This window comes from Protopterus annectens, chromosome 4.part0 (genome assembly GCF_019279795.1).
Source record: "Protopterus annectens isolate FY-2018-M chromosome 4.part0, PAN1.0, whole genome shotgun sequence".
Classification (NCBI taxonomy): domain Eukaryota; kingdom Metazoa; phylum Chordata; order Ceratodontiformes; family Protopteridae; genus Protopterus; species Protopterus annectens.
The window spans coordinates 1,629,030,835-1,629,046,874 of NC_056733.1; the positions used below are offsets into that span (position 1 = coordinate 1,629,030,835).

At 45.7% G+C, this 16,040-nt stretch overlaps 1 protein-coding gene across 1 annotated transcript in view; it reads left to right on the forward strand.

Moving 5' to 3' along the window:
* The window catches only part of G3BP1 (G3BP stress granule assembly factor 1), a gene marked incomplete in the record, with an annotated part of 1,274,318 nt that overhangs the window by 72,130 nt on the left and 1,186,148 nt on the right, over positions 1 to 16,040 (forward strand).

Below are 16,040 nucleotides of genomic sequence, written 5' to 3' on the forward strand. Positions count from 1 at the left end.
TGTAAAATAAATAAAATAAATAAAATTATTAAAAAACAGCCCCAATGACTTCCCACTACAGCTGCCAGACACTTCTCTCTTGGCAGCCCCCTTGGGGGGAAAACTGGCACTTTTCTGTCACAATTGGCATATGATCACCAAAGACAAATGGGTTCTCAACATTGTATCTCAAGGTTACAGGTTACACTTTCACACTCTGCCAAGGTTAAAAGGAATGCCAAATCTGCCACCAAATCAATGGGCAGAGGCTCAAAGACAAATTACAGCACTCATGGACGTGAGAGCTATTCAAAAAGGTTACCAACACAGGAGCAAGGACAAGGATTTTACTCAAGACTCTTTCTGGTGCCCAGAAAAGACAAAGCCTGGAGGCCCATTTTGGATCGTTCTTCTCTAAACACTTAACCTGGATGTTCCAAAATTCAAACTGTGGACACTACAGCAGCTTCTTCCCATGCTGGGCAAGAAAGCTTGGCTCGTAACTTTGGACCTCAAGGAGGCATACCTGCATGACCCTATCAGACAAAATTGCAGATGATACCTCAGATTCTTAGCAGGTTCAATGCATTACCAAATGTTCATCGTGCATACAGCTGCAGTAATCACATATGGGTTCTCTGCCGTCAGGCGGTCCCTCGGTCGGCCGAATTCCAAAGTCTTGGTCCGGCGTCTGTTGTCGTCGCTTTCTCTTCTGACGTCAGTGAGGCCAGATTATATAAGACACAGCCGACGCCATGTTCTTCAGTCTTTTTTGCCGCGCGGTGCCCGAAGCAGAAGCAGTTCGCAAGTGCCTGTCGGCCAGCTCCTGAATTACGAATATTTTGGAATCCGAAGTCTTCATTAAAGCTAAGTACCCCGTTGGGGAAACTTTTCTTGCCTCAGACCGATGTCAGAAAAAGTTAATAATTGTATTTCATGTGGGAAGCAAATACCGCATAAGGATTTCCATTCCCGCTGCATACCTTGTTTGGTCCCAGACCACGACGTCTCGGGCTGTAGCTTTTGCGCTACCTTCAATAAACGCACTATTAAGCGTCGGGCGGAGTTCGCCCAGCACTACTTTGGTAAAGCTTTTGATTATAAAATGTCTTCGGACACTCCGACTACCGTTTTGACTAAAAAACGCAAAGAAAAGGACCGACACGCAAGGCCCGCGGTCCCCGCCGACACCACGCCAAAACAGGCTACACGTGGTCCGGTTCTCAGTGAGACGCCTTTGCAGTCCCTGACTACCGACGACACTTCTTTGGCAGTGTCCTCTGTACCCGAGACCGCTGGGTCTTTGGCCCTTTCCCAGACTACAACCAAAGCCTCTGCTAATGTTGAGCCTACTAATGTGGACAGGTCCACCTCCACCCATGGTGTATTTAGGCCCTCATCTTCTTTTTCAATTAAGGCCTTTACTAAATCCAAAGCAGCCAGGCAGCCCATGAGGCCTGTTGTACAGGGCCCATCTCCAGGTCCCATGCCTAAAAAACAGATGCTTAGAATGGCTGAGGATTTAATTACTCTTATCAGAGGTTCTCAACCCCCTCCAGACAAGAGACCGAGAGTGGAGGAAGATTTTCCCTCTTCTGATCAGGGATCCATTTTATCAGAACATTCTGATGCAGAGGAACACTCTTACTCTCCTTTTGAGGATTCGGATGCAGAACAGTCCATTCCCTCTGTATCCCCTCCTGAGGATTTTTCCTTTGGGGAAACCTTACACACCTTGAGGGAACACTTCCATTGGGAAGGCCAAGACTTTTCAGATTCCAAGAAAAGAGTTAGGGAATTTCTTTTGTTACCTCAACACAGACCTCTGGCTATACCCCCTGTTTTGGACATACTGGATGATGTCTATTCGGAGGCTTGTCTTAACCCGGATTCTCTGCCTCCTGCACCAGTCAAACCTGATAGGTATTACAGAGTACCCAGCTCTCACCAATTTCTCTTCAAAAGCCATAATGCTGACCCTGAAACCATTTCGCAAGGCCCCAAGGGATTGAAGGCCTCCACTGCCAAAAATCCACTTCCTGCAGAAAGGGAATCAAGATCTTTGGAAAGGTGGGGGAAAAGGTATATACCTCGGCCACCCTAGCCATGAGGGCTTTAAATTGTCAGTTTCATATGCTTAAATATCAACAGTTCCTGTTATCACAATTGAGGAACAAAATGTCTCAACCTGAACAACAAGATTTAAAGGAGTTACAGGATATGATGCATAGTACAGAACAAGTGGGTAAACACACTTTACAATGTGGTTATGATGCCCTAGAGGCCTCAAGTAGAGCGGCAGCTACAGGATCAGTCATTCACAGACACGCTTGGCTTAGGGAACAAAATTTACCTGATCATGTGAAAGCTAAACTTCTAGATGCTCCTTTACAAAAGGATGTGCTGTTTGGTACTAATGCTGAGGAGATGCTACTGAAAATGGAAGAAAAAGCCAAATCTATGCAAACTGTCAAAGCTTTCTTACAGGTCCAACCACCACGTTTTAGCAGAAATTGGCCTTCAAAAAACTGGTCCTTTCCAGCCACTGACAAGCCTCAAAGAGGTAGATAGACGCACAAGGGGCAGAGGGCAATCACAAGGATCATGTAGAGGCCGACAATGGCAAACTCCAGCACCAAGAGGTGGCGAAGACAGTGCACAACAATACAGGAAGCAAACCCAATGACTCCCTCATTTTCATGCCAAGCATGTCTCAGCTGGCAGCACCTTTGGGAGGAAAACTAGCACTATTTGCAAGCAATTGGCATATTGTCACAACAGACAAATGGATCCCTGGACATTATAAACAGAGGCTACAAATTTCAATTTCACACTCTTCCAAAAATGAGAGGCATGCCAAACCTGCCACAAAATCAAAGGGCAGAGGCACAACTGCAAATTTCAAAGCTCATAAGCATGCGAGCTATTCAAGAGGTACCTACCCACCAACAAGGTCAAGGTTTTTATTCAAGACTTTTCCTGGTACCAAGGAAAGGAACCGACTGGAGACCCATTTTGGACTTATCCACCCTAAACACATTTCTAATCGTACCAAAATTCAAGATGCTCACATTACAGCAGCTTCTTCCCATGCTGGGCAAGGAGTTCTGGCTGGTAACATTGGACCTCAAGGAGGCATACCTGCATGTCCCAATCAGACAAAGCTGCAGAAGATACCTCAGATTTCTTGCAGGTTCAATCCACTATCAATTCTCTGCATTGCCCTTTGGCTTATCTACTGCGCCCAGAGTATTCACAAAGTGCCTGGCATCAGTGATTGCCTACTGCAGACTTCAAGGGATACAAATTTACCCTTATCTGGATGACTGCCTGATCCAAGCCGACAGCAAGAACATACTTCTGGAACATCTGGCATATGTAACACGGTTACTGCTTTCTCTGGGATATACAATCAACAAAGAGAAATCAAGGCTAACACCATCCCAGAAAATAATTTTCCTGGGTGCCAACTTGGACAAAAACACCCAGATGGGGCCTACCTTACACCAGAAAAACAAGGGCAACTATCTCAGTACTTCAAAATACTAGCAAAAAGTACCAGGCTTACTGCAAGGAAAATCCTGCAGGCTCTGGGATTCATGGCATCTTGCATTCTATTAACCCCATTTGCAAAGCTGCATATGAGGAAACTTCAATGGTACCTAAAAAACCTATGGTCTCAACAGTCACAGTTTGGAAACAATAATACCAATAATTCCATGTTTGCAAAAGGAATTTCTATGGTGGGCCCAAGCATGTCAAGCAAACAAAGGCCTCCCATTCTGCAAGCCTCAGGCAAAACAAGTCATAACCACAGACGCCTTAGACTACGCCTGGGGGGCGCACATGACGAACAGGTGCATTCAGGGCAAATGGTCCCAAAAAGAAAAGCACCTTCACATCAATCAAAAAGAAATGCTAGCAGTAATAAATGCAATTACAGCTTTCAAGGACTTCCTGCATCCAGGACAATTACTGATAAGAACAGACAACACCACGGTAATGTGGTACATAAACAAACAAGGAGGAACACATTCATACCCCTTGTGCAGACTAGCCATGACTCTTTGGAACTTGGCTCTGGAAAGACAAATCGAACTTCAAGCACAGTACTTGCCAGGATTGGAAAACACACTGGCAGACAATCTAAGCAGAAAAATGACAGATCCACACGAATGGAAGTTACATCCTCGGGTGTTTGCAGAAATAATCCAAGCATGGGGGAGGCCAGACATAGATCTTTTTGCCTCCCACAGGAATCATCAATTGGAAAAGTTTTGTTCAAAGACTTTTCGCCCAAAGGCCTGGAGAGTGGACGCCCTTTCATTCAGTTGGACAGCATGGACAGTTTACGCATTCCCACCTCTGCCTCTTCTGCCCAAGGTGCTTTTGAAAGCAAGAACAGACAAACCGAAGATGTTACTGATTGCTCCAGATTGGCCAAGGCAACACTGGTACCCACTCCTGAGGAGCCTAACACATACTCCTCCCTGGTCCCTGCCTCTAATGCCTCTTCTACTGACTCAGCACAGCTACAAAACTCTTCACAGTCAGCTGAAAACACTCAATCTCGCTGCATGGAAAATTCCTTAGCACCACAACAGAACCTACTCTCCAAGGAGGTACAGGATGTCATTTTGGAGGCCAGAAGGCCAGCTACAAGAAAAACTTACTCCGCAAAATGGAAGCGGTTTTGCTCTTGGAATGAGAAAAAAGGCCAGGACCATAGAAAACTGAACTTGCATCCGGTATTACAGTACCTAGCGGAGCTATTGAACAATGGACTTTCTTTTTCTTCCATAAAAATCCATGCCTCAGCCATCTCTGCAGAATTCAACACTGATCCTCCTTTATTTTCTCACCCACTCTTATGACAGTTCCTCAGAGGGGCTAAGAATATAAGACCACCAAGGAAACAACCAATACCAGCCTGGGATCTTAATTACATACTAGAAAAATTAACATTGCCTCCTTTTGAACCAGCTGCCTCAACAGATTTGCAATATTTGTCCTGGAAGACAGCCTTCCTTCTGGCCATCACTTCAGCTCGTAGGGTTTCTGAACTTCAGGCCCTCATGGCGGTGCAGCCCTTTCTCATTTTCCATCAGGACAGGGTTTCCCTTCGTACCAACCCATCATTTATGCCTAAAGTGGTATCCAGGGTAGCTTTAAATCAAGCCATACACCTACCCACCTTTTACCCCAATCCTCAAAACAAAGGGGAAAGGCTGCTACACTCCTTAGACATCCATAGGCAGCTTCGTTATTATTTGGACAGAACAAAGTCCTTCAGGAAATCAGAACAACTCTTTGTGTCTTATGCTGTACGGGCTCAAGGGAAGCCAGTTACAAATAGGCCACTGCATACGGTTTTGTTATTCCTATCATGGGAAATCTGTTCCTACAGGTATCAGATCACACTCCACCAGGGCCACAGCTACCTCTACAGCCTTCCTCAGAGGAGTTCCTACCAAAGATATTCTGGAGGCAGCCACTTGGAGTTCTGTACATACCTTCACAAAACACTACCACCTGCCTTTATATTCCAGAACCAGAGCAGGCTTTGCCACTGCTGTTTTGCAGGGCATTCTGGCTCAACCCAGTTCCTCCTAGTACCTACCACCCTGTGCGTAGCTTTGGGACTCTACCCATCTGTGATTACTGCAGCTGTATGCACGATGAACATAGTACAGTTTTGTACCTACCATAAATGTAGATGTTCGAGTGCTAATACAGCTGCAGTACAGGTTTCCCTCCCTCCTTCCCCACTTGGTAAAGGCATGAGGCCTAGCAACCTCTTCATGCTACCTGACTGGGTTATCCGGCTATGTTTTATTTGCTTGTTACCACTGATTTTGGATTATATTGCATTGCTTGTATATGTATATAAGCACTATTTAGGTATTGCCTTCCTTCTGGGGGCACCTGACATCTGGGGCAAGAAAGACTGAAGAACATGGCGTCGGCTGTGTCTTATATACTCTGGCCTCACTGACGTCAGAAGAGAAAGCGACGACAACCGATGCCGGACCAAGACTTTGGAATTCGGCCGACCGAGGGACCGCCTGACTGCAGAGAACCCATATGTGATTACTGCAGCTGTATTAGCACTCTAACATCTACATTTATGGTAGGTACAAAACTGTACTTTCTCTGCACTGCCCTTTGGCTTATCTACTGCGCCCAGGGTCTTTACAAAATGCCTGGCACCAGTAATTGCATTTTGCAGACAAAAAGGAATTCAAATTTACCCATACTTGGATGATTGCCTTATTCAAGCAGAGAGCAAAGACTTTCTTCTAAAGCATCTGGCGTTTGTAAAAAGATTGCTAATTTGCCTAGAATACACAGTAAACGAAAAGAAATCAAAACTAGTGCCCTCACAAGAGATGATATTCTTGGGTGCCAGCTTAAATACAACGGCCCAGATGGCTTATCTCACGCCAGACAAGCAAGGACATCTGACTCAATATTTCCAATTGATGGCAACAAAGACTCAACTCCCTGCAAGAAAAATTCTGCAGGCCTTGTTACATAGCATCTTGCATACTACTAATTCCATATGCCAGACTGCATATGAGGAAATTACAATGGTACCTAAAGAGTGTCTGGTCTCAACACTGTCACAGTTTGGAAACAGTAATACCACTTATTCCTTGCCTTCAGCAGGAGTTTCGATGGGCGCAAACCTGTCACCTCAACAAGGGACAGCCTTTCACTCAACCCACAGCCAGGCAAACACTGATAACAGATGCTTCGGATTATGCCTGGGGCACACACATGGCAGGAAAATGTATTCAGGGCAAGTGGCCCGCAGAACAAAGGCATCTTCACATCAATCAAAAAGAGATGCTAGCTGTACAAAATGCCCTTATAGCTTTCAAGAACCTTTTGCATCCAGGACAACTACTACTAAAGACGGACAACACCACAGTTATGTGGTACATAAACAAGCAAGGGAGCACTCATTCATATCCCCTCTGCAGACAAGCCATGACCTTGTGGAACACAGCTCTAACCTATCAAGTTCATCTGCAAGCACAATTCCTGCCAGGAGAGAAAAACACACTGGCAGACGACTTAAGCAGAAACATCACTGATCCGTACGAGTGGAGTTTACATCCACAAATATTCAGAATGATAACACAAAAGTGGTGAAGCCCGGACATAGATCTGTTTGCATCCCCAATGAATTGCCAGCTACAGAAATTCTGCACAAGGACTTACCACCCACAAGCATGGAAAGTGGATGCCCTGTCATTCAGCTGGAAAAACCTACAAGTATATTCTTTCCCACCACTACCTCTCCTTTCAAAGGTAGTCATAAAAGCCAGGCAAGAAAAGCCAACGATCCTGATTGCCCCAGACTGGCCACGCCAGCACCGGTACCCAATCTTAAAGAACTTTAGCACAAGGTCCACCGTGGATTTTGCCTCAAATCCCACATCATCTGACTCAGCAAAACAATCAGATACTTCACAGCCAGCTCAAGACTTTAAACCTGGCTGCATGGCAGATTCCATATTCAAACAAGCAATGCCTCTTTCCAAAGCTGTTATGGATGTCATTCTGGAGGCCAGAAGGCCTAGCACCAGGATAGCCTATTCGGATAAATGGAAGAGATTCTGTGCCTGGAACCAGGCTCACAGCCTTGACCCTCTTGTCCCAAATATTCCTTAGATACTACAGTACTTGACCGAGATGCTGGACAAAGGCCTCTCCTTTTCATCCATTAAGATCCATGTCTCTGCCATTTCTGCTCATTACAACACGGACCCACTAATTTTTTCTAATCCTTTGCTAAAACAATACCTCAGAGGGGCTATAAACATAAGACCGCCCCATAGAGCACCAACTCCAACTTGGGACCTCAGCTTCGTCTTGGAAAAATTAACTTTACCTCCTTTTTGAGCCAGCTAACTCAGCAGACTTAAAATATGTCCCTTGGAAAACAGCTCTGCTCCTGGCAATAACCTCAGCATGAAGAGTTTCAGAATTACAGGCACTAATGACAGTGGAACCTTTCATCATTTTCCACCAAGGTAGGGTGTCTTTAAGAACAAACCCTACTTTTATGCCAAAGGGGTGGTATCAAGTGTGGCTCTAAACCAAACGATTCACTTGCCAACTTTTTATCCAAATCCACAGAATAAAGGGGAAAGTCTTCTGCATTCTTTGGACATACACAGGCAGTTACGCTTCTACTTGGACAAAACGAAAGCTTTCAGGAAAACTTAGCAGTTGTTTGTAGCATATGCTGCAGGAGCACAGGGAAAAGCCATTTCAAAACGGATAGAACACTGTATACGTTTCTGTTATACACACCATGGGAAAACTGTACCTAACAGCATTAGGTCTCATTCCACTAGGGCAACAGCCACTTCAACTGCCTACCTCAGAGGAGTACCTACCAAGGACATTTTGGAAGCAGCAACATGGAGTTCTGTACATATCTTCACCAAGCATTACCATCTGCCTCTTTACTCTAAATCCAGAGGTGGCTTTGCCACTGCAGTGCTGCAGGTCTTTATAGCCACCCCTAATGCCTTATAGAACCAGCTACCATACCTCAGCTATGGGATTCGACCCAAGTGTAATGACTGCAGCAGTGTAACACGATGAACATAGTACAGTTTTGTACCTACCATAAATGTAGATGTTCGAGTGTATACACTGCTGCAGTCTAGGTATCCCTCCTTCCCCTCTTACTTGCTGGTACATACCTAAGCCTTCTACCCTTTGCTACCTATGGGGAGTATTTGCTGGTAATTGAAAGTTTTTTTTTTTGATTGCTTTTCTTATGTATGTTTTATTAGCAATTTACATTGCCTACCTTTTTGGGGGCACCTGACATCTGGGGCAAGAAAAACTGAAGAAAATGGCATCTGCTGCAGCTTATATACCCCTGGCGCACTGACGGGGAAGAAGCAACAGCAACCGATGCCGGACCAAGACTTTGGAACTCTGGCCAACTGATGGACCGCCTGACGGCAGGATAACCCCAAGTGTAATGACTGCAGCGGTGTATACACTCGAACATCTACATTTATGGTAGGTACAAAACTGTACTTTCTACTTCATTCCCTAGATGCAGTGGGATCTACCCTGTCAAATCTATTGCTTTTAAGAGGTCCACCTAAAAAACAGCAAGAAAGGTTTTGGGAGAAACCACATAGGAAATCACTTTTCGGGAAGGCTACCTTTGGAAGCAAAAAACCTGACTACCTTCCCAACCTACCCCTCTGTCTCCACCCCCTCTGCTCTTCTGTCTAAAAGACTTCATCTCTTCTCTTTTTGGAAATGGAAACTACAGATAGATGGGTTCTGACAGTCATCAAAAAAGACTATGCCGTGTTGTGAGAAAACATTCCCTCTCTAAAGGGCCTGCCTCTTCCACCACTCAACCAGCTTCCGTTGCTCTATAGATCAGGGCACCATAGAGTGCTAGCATCCTTCATAGGAAAAGGTTTCTATTGCAGAATTTCCGGTACCAAGGAAGGACAATGGAGACCCACTCTGGATATAACCCTTTCCTGAAAGTCCCTACTTTCAAAATGCTCTCTTCACACCTTCCTGCCCTTCGTTCATCCTCACGCCTTTCTGGTATCCTTAAATCTAAAGGACGCCTACCTTCACATTCCTATTTGAGTCTCTTGCTGGAAATTCTTGATTCATCTGTGGGGCATCACAGAAAAGTTGTGAGGAGGGTGCGTGCTGACGTCTGTTTTGTGCCCAACATCTGTTTTTGGCCAATTGTCCACAGACGCAGGACATCACACGCACCCTAGCGGTAGCATGCATCTTCTGTAAAATGGCCGGATGTACTAAAGTCACCAGAGCCAAACTCCCTTGTGTTATGAATGCAGCAGCATATTAATGGGACATTGGCTCTTTCTCCTGAAGGAGCACATAAACTTGAAAGAAATGAAAGCTCTTTGCCAGGCACATTGATGGCATACACAGACACCACAGTTGTGTGGTATTTAGTCAGAGGGGCACAAGGTCTTGCCCATTGTGCACATTAGCACAGGAGGCTTGGCACCTAGCCGCAACAGCCGCATACATTTCCTTACAGGTGAATGTGCTTGTGGATGCCTTAAACAGGTCCCTGGAGGACCCTCATGAATGGACCCTGAACAGATAGGTTTTGAAAGCATTTAGGCGCCAGTGGGGTACACTATGAATAGACCTCTTACTTTCCCCAGAAAACCACCAGATGTCCTTCAAGGATGCATCTGCAGTCCTTACAAATGGGTTGTCCTGTCGTCAGGCAGCCCTTCGGTCGGCCGGATTCCAAAGTCTGGGTCTGGCCTCGGCTGGTGTCGCTCTTCACCCGACCTCATAGCTGCAGTTCTTCTGGTATAAAGGCATCAGCCAACGCCATTTTCCTCAGTGTTTCTTGCCACGTGGCGCCCGAAGCAGAAGCTGTTCGCAAGTGCCGGTCGGTCAGATCCAGAGATTACTACTACCGAATACTACTTCGAAGACTTCTAAAAAGCTAAGTACCCCGTTGGGGACTCTCTTGCCTCAGCCGATGTCAGAAAAAGTGAATAACTGTTTAACATGTGGGAAACAAATACCTCATAAAGATTTCCACTCTTACTGCTTACCTTGTTTAGGCCCAGACCACGACGTAGCAGCTTGTTTAGCCTGTGCTTCTTTCAACCGACGGACGCTTAGACGTCGGTCGGAGTTTGCTGAACAGTTTTTCGGCTCAGATTTTGCGTACATAATGCCGTCGGATCCTCCGACTTCACAAGTTAAGAAACGCAAAGAAAAGGACCGACACTCGCGGTCCGCGGTTTCGGCCGAAACCGCGGTTAAGCAAACCGCGAGTGTCTCGGTTTCGGCCGAAACTGAGCAAACGGTTCTATCTTCAGCCGAATCCATGACTACTACCGAGGCCCCTTCTAACCTGGTTGAATCGGCCTCTGAAATTCAACCTGCTACTGTGGTTTCACAAGAATTATCGGACACCATCCCTTTGGATGTTTCAACCCCTGCACGTGGTGCTGCTAGGCCGCCTGCAGCCATGTCCATAAAGGCCTTTGCCAGGGCTAAAGCAGCCAAAACTTCTAAGTCTGTGCCTGTTAAGCCCCCCTCTCACAGGCTCAGTTCCAGTTCCCAAATGCTCACGCTGGCAGAGGATCTCATCTCTTTAATAAGGGGATCCCAACCTCATCCAGACAGGGCCTCTCAACCTCCTCCAGAAAAGAGACCTAGAGCAGAGCCCCCTGAGCCAGTGTCCTCAGATGATTCTTCTGATACAGACCATCCAGAGGCTCCTTTTTCAACTTATGAAGACTCCGATGCTGAGGAATCGATTCCTTCTGCCTCTCCACCAGAGGAATTTTCCTTTGGGGAAACCTTACATGCCATGAGAGAGCAATTCCAATGGCAGGGGCAAGATTTCTCAGATTCAAGGAAAAGGCTTAGGACTTTTTTGCATTTACCAGAACATAGGCCTTTAGCTATTCCTCCAGTTCTTCCTGTTGTAGATGATGCATTTAATGATGCTTGCACTGCTCCTGATACTTTGCCTCCAGCCCCTGCTAAGCCCAATAGGTTCTACAGGGTCCCGGACACACATCACCATTTATACAAGGCTCCTTTTGCAGATCCCGAGACTATCTCCCAGGGGCCTAAGGCAGTAGCCGACCTCAGTTAAAACCCTCTCCCTCTGAAAGGAATCCAGGTCCTTAGAGATGGGGTAAAAAGTATACACCTCTGCTACTCTCTCAGCTAGGGCATTGAACTGTCAGTTTCATATGATCCAATACCAGGAGTTTATGCTTGATCAGTTAACTAAGAAACTGTCCTCTGATGATTCTTTAGATAAGAAATATGTTCTAGAAATGGTGCATAACATTCAGCAGGTTAGTAACCATTCTTTAAAATGTGGCTATGATGCACTGGAGGCTTCCTTTAGATCAGCCATGACTGGCACAGTTATAAGAAGGCATGCATGGTTGAAAGAACAGGTCTTGCCGGATCATGTTAAAGCAAAACTATTAGATGCTCCTATGGATAAGGTCAGTTTATTTGGTTCTCCTGCTCAGCAGGTACTGAAGAAAATGGAAGAGAAGGCAAAATCTGTACAAACAGTGAAAGATTTCTTACAGGTTCAGCCTCCAAGGTTTAGCAGGAACTGGCCTTCCAAAAATTGGTCCTTTCCAGACTCCTCTAAAACACAGAGAGGCAGGAATAGTCATTCAAGAGGCAGAAATCAATCCAGAGGAGGTGCCTACAGGGGACGCCAGTGGCAAGGTAACAACCAGCGAGGCACAGACACAACTACTACCACTGCAACAGGACAATCACAGTGACTTGGCTCTGGCACCGCCTACCAGGGAACAAATAGCAGCACCCTTAGGCGGAAAGTTAGCCTTATTTTCAAAAAACTGGCACTACATCACAAGAGACAAGTGGATTTTGCAAACTATAGACCAAGGCTACAGGTTTCATTTCCATACTTTACCAGGAAAAAGAGGAATGCCAAACCTACCACCAAATTAAAAGACAGAAGCTCTAAAACAAATAGCTCAATTAGCAAAGATGAGAGCTGTGGAAAGGGTACCATCTATGGAACAAGGAAAGGGATTTTACTCCAGACTATTCCTGGTACCAAGAAAAGAGAAAAATTGGAGGCCTATTCTCGACCTGTCCGCTTTAAACACATTCATCATTGTTTCAAAATGCTGACCCTACAGCAACTTCTTCCCATGCTGGGCAAGGAGTATTGGCTGGTGACTCTAGATCTCAAGGAGGCATACCTGCACGTCCCCATACGACCGAATTGCAGAAGATACCTCAGATTTCTTGCAGGATCAGAGCATTATCAATTCTCAGCATTGCCCTTTGGCTTATCTACTGCGCCCAGAGTGTTCACGAAATGCCTGGCATCAGTAATCACTCACTGCAGGCTTCAGGGAATCCAAATATATCCATACCTGGACGACTGCCTGATACAAGCGGACAACAAAAACAAGCTAACAGAAGACTTACAAAGAGTCATTTGCATACTGCAAGCCCTGGGATATACAGTCAATATAAAGAAATCAAGACTGATACCATCCCAAAGAATAACTTTCTTAGGTGCAGAATTGGACACAGTAAAACAGATGGCATTCCTAACTGCAGAAAAACAAGAACAACTTCCTCTCTACTTCTTGGCATTAACAAAGCAGAACAAACTAACAGCAAGGAAAGTACTACAGGCCTTGGGCTTCATGGCATCCTGCATAATCCTGGTCCCTCATGCCAGACTGCATATGAGAAAGCTACAGTGGTAACTGAAGAATTTATGGTCTCCACACAGGCACAGCCTAGAAACCGAAATACCACTAATCCCATGCCTAAAACAAGAGTTCCTATGGTGGGCTCAGGCATGCCAGTCAAACCCAGGTTTGCCCTTCCACAGCATTCAACCAAGCCAAACCATCACAACGGACGCCTCAGACCTCGGTTGGGGGGCCCACATGCTGGACAAGTGCATACAAGGCTTATGGACTCCAGATCAGCTGCACCTGCACATAAACCAAAACGAAATGCTGGCAGTAAAACTAGCAATCCAGAATTTCAGACCATTCCTCCAGGAAGGACAGTTGATAAGGGCAGACAACACCACAGTCATGTGGTACATCAACAAACAGGGAGGCACTCATTCATACCCTCTATGCCGGATGGCACTGGACCTATGGAATATGGCTCTGAGCTACAACATTCAGTTACAAGCAATTTTTGTACCGGGAAAAGAAAACATCCTAGCAGACATATTAAGCAGAACTACCTCGGATGCTCACGAATGGATGCTACACCCGGACATCTTCAAGGTCATCACAAGGAAATGGGGACTACCACAAATAGACCTATTCGCATCCCCACTCAATCACCATCTCAAGAAATTCTGCACAAGGACGTACCACCCACTTGCTTGGAAGATGGACTCTCTATCCTTCAGTTGGAAAGGCCTGACAGCATATGCATTCCCACCTCTTCCTTTGATGCACAAGGTGCTATTGAAAATCAAAGAGGAACGTCCAAGGATCATTCTGATAACTCCAGACTGGCCAAGACAACATTGGTACGCATTACTGAGGAGCATGTCTCGGGGGAAAATGTGGACACTACCCCTGATTCCTTTGCTGTTAACTCAGAGCGGCTACAACACCCTGCATCCAAACCTGAAAACTGTGCAGCTGACTGCCTGGAACATTACATAAGAGCAACTAACCCAGATTTATCCCAAAGGGTTAAAGACATTATCCTTGAGGCCCGCAGACCCTCAATAAGAAGGAACTATGCAGGGAAATGGAAAAGGTTTCTCATTTGGAGTACTGAAAAGGGAAAAGATGTGTCAAAGGTAGACATTGCCAACATCCTAGAGTATTTGGCAGAGCTTTTCCATACAGGCCTGTCCTATTCCTCCATCAAGATACATGCATCAGCTATTTCTGCAGAATACAGCTTTGATCCCCCTGTCTTCTCGCATCCTCTACTCAGGCAGTTTCTGAGAGGAATTAAAAATGTAAAACCTCCTAGGAAACCACCATTACCAGCATGGGACTTGAACTTTGTGCTAGAAAAATTGACACTCCCCCCTTTCGAACCAGCAGCAACAGCAGATCTTCAACACCTATCCTGGAAAACGGCTTTTCTGCTGGCAATTACCTCAGCAAGAAGGGTTTCTGAGCTACAGGCTTTAATGGCAGTACAACCCTTCCTAATCTTCCATCAAGACAGAGTGTCCATGAGAACAAATCCTGCATTTATGCCTAAGGTGGTATCCAGAGTGTCTTTAAACCAGGCTATCCACCTACCTACCTTCTTCCCCAATCCACAGAACAGGGGGGAAAGACTGCTGCATACTTTGGATGTACATAGACAGTTGCGCTACTACCTGGACAGAACCAAGGGCAATAGAAAAACTGACCAGCTTCTGGTAGCATATGCAACAGGAAGGAAGGAAAAGCAATTTCAAAACAGACAATCTCCAAGTGGATAGGAAATTGCATCAGATTCTGTTACTCCTACCATGGAAAGCAAACTCCACAGAACATAAGGCCTCATTCTACAAGGGCTACAGCCACTACCACAGCTTTCTTACGAGGAGTGGCTACCAAGGACATTATAGAGGCTGCTACTTGGACCTCCGTGCATACATTTGCCAAGCATTATAACGTACCTTTATACTCTAGATCCCGAGCAGGGTTTGCCACTGCTGTTTTGCAAGGGATCCTAACTACACCATAATTTCTTCTTCCTCCTCCCCTAGTTTGGCTATGGTATTCTACCCATTTGTAAGGACTGCAGATGCATCCTTGAAGGACATAGTACAGTTTTGTACCTACCATAAATGTAGATGTCCGAACAGGAATGCATCTGCAGTCAGGATTACCCACCCTCCTTCCCCTCTGTGGTATTCCTAGGGTATTTGCCCATCTAATAGCTAGCTGGGGGGGATCTCTTATGGTGTATTTGTTTGTATATATGTACATACATGCTTATTTTTGTGTTTGCCTTCTACTATTTGGAAACATTGGCATTTATCCAAAATTTAGCTATCCAAGAGGGCAACTGGCATCTGGGGCAAGAAACACTGAGGAAAATGGCGTCGGCTGATGCCTTTATACCCGAAGAACTGCAGCTATGACGTCGGGTGAAGAGCGACACCAGCCGAGGCCAGACCCAGACTTTGGAATCCGGCCGACCGAAGGGCTGCCTGACGACAGGAAAACCCAAAGGACTGCAGATGCATTCCTGTTCGGACATCTACATTTATGGTAGGTACAAAACTGTGCTTTTCCTCGGTTCTGCTCCAGGATCCCTTCTTCCTTAGCTTGGAGGACACTCCTACTGTTTCCAATGGTCATGCAGGTTTCTCCATGCCTTCTCTGCCACTATTTCCAAAAATTCTTCTAAAAGCCCTGAAGGGAAACTCCAAAACTTTGACTTCTGGCCAAGCCGGCATTGGTTTCCCTCATCTACCTGTCAAGGGCAACTTCTGGAAAATGCTGTTGAAACCTGACCTGGTCACTCAAGGAAGGACGACTGCTTCTCCA